The sequence below is a fragment of the Canis lupus genome, chromosome X (genome assembly GCF_011100685.1).
Source record: "Canis lupus familiaris isolate Mischka breed German Shepherd chromosome X, alternate assembly UU_Cfam_GSD_1.0, whole genome shotgun sequence".
Lineage (NCBI taxonomy): Eukaryota > Metazoa > Chordata > Mammalia > Carnivora > Canidae > Canis > Canis lupus.
The window spans coordinates 107874326-107879924 of record NC_049260.1 but is presented as its reverse complement, the minus strand read 5'-3'; positions in this window follow the sequence as shown (position 1 = coordinate 107879924).

Genomic DNA, 5599 nt, shown 5'->3' with positions numbered 1-5599 from the left:
TCTCTGTCTCCACCGCACCTCGCTCGGTACCTGGCCCCGAGAGAGCACTCGCAAAATGGCAGAGACGGCAGAAGAGACAGCGTTAGCAGCACAGCAGGAGCAGCCCCTGCCGCGCCGTCGTAAAGGAGGCACCTCCTGGGCGCCGACAGCACCAGGCTGCGGCCAGCAGAGAGCAGCAGAGACCCCCGAGTCCGGCCCCCTCTGCGCGCAAGCCCCCACCCCACCCCCACCCCCCAGCATCCGGGCCAGGCCTCCTTCCATCTCTAACCTTGCACCGCATTTGGCCTCTCTCCAAAGGGGTGGAAATCGGGCCCGGTTTGACTAAAATGTTTCCCCGAACCTAAGCAGTTTGCAAATTTCGGCCTGAAACTAGGGCAACGGGAGCACTTTTAGTCACCAAGGCCATTCCCAGTGTTAACGGCGGCACAGCATCCATGAGGTCTGAAACTCTGCGGGGCCCGGACAGCTTACCACTTGAATGCGTTTGACAAAAGGTCTCACGGAATTTGGAAAGAATGCCTGGCTTTAGAAGATTGAGAACTGGAGAGTTCTGCTTTTTTGTTGCTGTTCAACGGCGCTTTCAAAGGTCCCTTAGAGGGGGCTGCTTATCTACATATAATTTGATGTTCTACAGTGAAGTAGAGAGCCGAATGAAAGCCGCCCCAGCCCAGGTTGGGAGTCATTAAAGTGGCTGAATGAACAGTAATTATTTTAGCTAGCAGTGGGACGAAGGACCCAGCATATTGGTAAAGTGGATCGCCGGCTTTTACTAACTGATGGGCGGACCTTATTATTTTTCCCATTTGACACCAGAAGACTGCTGGAACTAATGGCCTTTCAAGAGAAAGCAAAAGCTTTCTATTTATTTACTTTATTCTCTGGCTTTTACAGGGTTCCATTTTAATGCTTTTTAATTACGCTACAGCTAGCCGTTGAGTGTAGGGGTTAAGAGTATGGGCTTTGGAGGCAGACAAAACCGGGCTTCCATCCCAGCTCTGCAGCTTCCCAGCTGCGTGGGCTGGGTCACTTGCTAGAGCACTCCAGAGTTTTATTTTCCTTTCTCTGCAAAAGAGTGACTTCTAATTCATGACTCGTAGGGTTATTGTGATGATTCAGTGAGCTGATGCATCTAAAGCACTTAGCCTGGAACCATAGTGCTCGGTGGGTACCTGGTAAATCGGAGCAGTTATTACTCAAATATTTTAAGAATTTTACATACGGCGCATGTGTGCATACATGCATAGAGTTATGAAATCACCTTGAGGGTGGTCCATGGCAGTGATAAGATGCTCACAACAAACCCTGACAAAGAAACAAGGCTCAGAGGGACGCTGGTCATAAAGTGCTGGAGATGAATGGCAAACCCTGTGTGTCTGAAGCCAAAGGCCTTATTCTTGATGACAAGAATGAAATCTCCCCTGTCAACTTTTTTCTAGAGGGACAACCTGTTTTTCTCCACAGCCTTAGCTCTCTTTGAGCCCATGTGTAAGGGAAGGCCCAGTGCCCACTTGAAGGGCCATCCCTGAACTCAGCACTCTGACTGAGGCTGGCTCCCAGAAGCCAAGTTATTTGTCTAAGGTCACACAGTTAGCTGAGCAAGGAGACCTGGAGAAGGAGTGGTAACTCCATTATTCCTTAGCCTTGACCTTATACTTCTGGAACATGGAGTATGATTAATATCCTACGCATTCTGTTATTCATAGACATGGCACTGGGAGTGTGGTAATGGTCAGGTCAAAGCCAGCTCACAGTCTGGTGGGGACCACAGAGAAGGGAACAGTCAAGGAGGATAAACATGGAGTGACCAGTGCTGTAATAATGGAAGCCCAGCAAGCTGTGGGAGCCTTGGGTGGGGGTGAAGGTGGGGTTCCAAGAAGGATCCATTAAAGTTCATTTGTTGTCCTTGTCAGCCAATAGTAATAGCAATTGGTCAGTGGGAAAATGCTATTTTCATTCACTTATTTATTGAACAAAAATGTACCAAATGAAGTCCCTGTGTCAGGCACCATGCTGGGCATGATAAAATACAGAGATGACTCCGACATGAGGATTGCTTTTCTGAAAGCTGGCTCTTTCCTTTGGAAGTGGCGGCAGTGATGCTTTTTGGTTTATTCAGAATGATCGACTGGATCCATTTCAGGTAACATAACACCAGAAGTAATCTGAAGATTTCATTGGTTGGATTTCTGCCTGATTTAAACATCCATTGATTATTTGTCCTTTTTGCATCACAGAAGGCTTTGGTTCTTGAGTAGGAAAGTGTACCTGAATTTCTAGGCATGGTTGTACTTACGATATTGGTTAATGGGGTCTTGAAGAACAACTTCCAGCTTTTGAGTGTGAAATCAAGTTCAGTGTCAGTGGTATGAGGAGACATGTTAGCACTGAGGTTTGTCTTTTTGTTTTTTGGTTTCATTTTTCATTTTTAAAGGTTTTATTTATTTATTCATGAGAGCAGAGAGAGAGAGGCAGAGACACAGGCAGAGGGAGAAGCAGACTCCCTGTGGGGAGCCCAAAACAGGACTTGATCCCAGGACCCCGGGATCACCATCTGAGCCAAAGGCAGATGCTCAACCACTGAGCCACCCAGGCGCCCCTGGTTTCATTTTTCAATTCTAGTCTTATGCCTTTTAAAACCTTGGCATTGGGGATCCCTGGGTGGCTCAGCGGTTTAGCACCTGCCTTCGGTCCAGGGCATGATCCTGGAGTCCCGGGATCGAGTCCCACATCAGACTTCTGCATGGAGTCTGCTTTTCCCTCTGCCTGTGTCTCTGTCTCGCTCTCTCTCTCTCTCTGTGTCTCTCATGAATAAATAAATAAAATCTTTAAAAAAAAAAAAAAACCTTGGCATTTTACACCATAGGTGTGTTCTGCCTGGCTTTTGTTTTTAAACTGTATATAAATGGAATCCTGCTACTTCCTCTTTTAAAACTCCAAAGTATTTCTTTTCAGTACAAATGACAATATCCTTTCAAGGTACCAAGCTCTTCTAACCTAGAATTGGAAAGCCTTCTTTCATAAGTTCAATAATTCTAGAAGCTGCTGAGGTGAGGCCAGTTAGAGTGGACATACCACCATTGCAATTAAGGTTTTGAGACACAAAATCCCAGCCAAAGGGCTGAAAATTTTTGAAAATGAATCCCAATTTTCTTCCCCCAAAGTGCTATTTTTGTCATTAGCTAGCTGAAAGCAAATTAACAGATGACAGATTCACAGTACTCCAAATTAAATACACTGCTGTTGCCTTCACAACGTGTGCAAATCATTACCAGAAATCTAGGTTTTTGTACCATCTAGTGGTGCATCCCAATACAGCTGACATGTAAATGTTTTTTAAGTTCATGATTCTTGATGAGAACCTCTGAGGGCTCGGTGAGTTGTTTCAAATAGAGGTTACAGGTACGAGAAGATGGTCAGCTTCCTCACCCTGCTGTTAATCTGAGTTTTGTGGCTTGATTCATCACCTGTCACAAGTAGGATAGATTCGGGCCTACAATCTGCAGATTCCAGGTCTGCACTCACCACAAGAGAAAGACCACGCGACAGCAAAGAACAGAATGTGTTCTCCACCTCGTTCTTTTTCTTCCTTGGACACTGTTTAAAAGCGCCCAGAGCTCTCTAAGGGGTTTTTAAAACCATTTTCTCCAATGTGGTCAAAAGCATATAACATAAAATTGACTATCTCAGCCATTTCTGAGTGTGCAGTTCAGTGGTATTAAGTATGTCCACATTGTGCAACAGGTCTCTATAAATTTTCATCCCACAAAATGGAAACTGTTTCTGGGGAAACGCAGTCCCCAATTTCCCCTCCTCCACTAACCCCTTTACCAATGGATCACTCCGCAGGCAGACATTTCTCTAGAGGTCCATGTTTTTACCATACTTATTAAATTATAATATATGTGAATAATGAATAATTGTCATGAGAAAGCAGTCATTATCACAAAAACAAATGGTTCTCTCCTATTCCCGGCCTGCTACCTTGGGAACAAAAGGATGATTCTGAAGTCTTGATTCCTTATCTTTTGTTAACCAAATATCTGAGCTGAGTTCCTGTTTGCCCACCGTTCTTGCTCAGGAAGGCTGGGAGCAGGGGTTTCAAGACCTTTAAATGCAGGATTCTGTAAAAAGAAAAAGTTTAAGTTATTATTTTTTTAATTGCAGGATTATATCAAAGGAACTCCAGGCTCTCCAGGGAAAAGCTAGGGAGATCTCTGTGGGCTAATGGAAGGAAAGGGCCAAGTTTCCAGCTGTGTGGCTGTTATATCCAGATTTTTCTCTCTGTGCCCCCTCCCCCGCCAAAAAAAAACTTCTAGGCTTTAACCAAATCCCTGAGTATTTAGTGATGGTATTTGGAGGTGGGGCCTTTGAGAGGTGATTAGATCTTAAGGGCAGAGGTTTCATGAATAAGGAACTGAAATGTTAAGGAAGAGACCTCACGGGATCCCTGGGTGGTACAGCGGTTTGGCGCCTGCCTTTGGCCCAAGGCGCGATCCTGGAGACACGGGATCGAGTCCCACGTCGGGATCCCAGTGCATGGAGCCTGCTTCTCCCTCTGCCTATGTCTCTGCCTCTCTCTCTCTCTCTCTCTCTCTCTCTCTGTGTGACTATCATAGATAAATAAAAAATTAAAAAAAAAAAAGGAAGAGACCTCAGAGAGCAGCCTTGGCCCTTCCCCCTGTGAGGACACTGCAAAAAGATGGCCACTTAGGGGCCACCTAGGACCCAGGAAGCGGGCTCTCACAAGCTACAGATCTGCCCATGCCTTGAATTTGGGCTTCCAGGCTCCGGAACTGTGAGACATAAATTTCTGTGGTTCATAACCTATCCAGTCTGTGGTAATTTTTTGTGGCAACTCTAACGGAGTGAGACAGGGGCCTTGAGGTAAATTAGTGAGCCTCTGACAACCTCAATTTCCTCATCTGCCAGATGGGAATGACAATGCCTACCTGTTGTGAAGCTAAAATGAAGTTATATACCATAACCGGCCCATTAAATACATTCCCTCCTCTCTCCCATTTTTGGCACTATGTATACATATCTCCCTGAACCTCAGTTTCCTTATCTGTCAATTGCACAGGTCCCTGTAAGGTTCAAACTGAGGCGATGCATGTGCAAGTTAACTTCATAACAGACGAGATTTTTTTTAATGTATTTTTATGTCTACAGAGCAGTAACTAATCAAGAAAGAAAACTCATTGAATACAGGTGATTAGTGTTTCCCAAAGAATGTTATTAAAATTGTCCTCATAAGCAATGATTTGTCTTGAATCACTTAAATACTGTATACCTCTGAAGGCAGGGGCCTGGCCTGGCCCGGGTCATCTCTTGAAGCTGTGTCTTCCCTCGGGAGTGTATCACTCTCTTCCAGTCTCACAAAGGGAACAGGACTCAAAAAGAGAATTGCTCTGGGTTATCAGGAAAACTTTGAAAGAACAAAATATTTTGCTGCTTCACAATGTTCACACCACTCAGAGAGAACCACTGTTCATTTCCTAAGAATGTTCTGCATAGGGACACCTGGGTGGCTCAGCGGTTGGGCCTCTGTCTGCCTTTGGCTCAGGATGAGATCCCAGTGTCCTGGATGAGTCCCGCATCG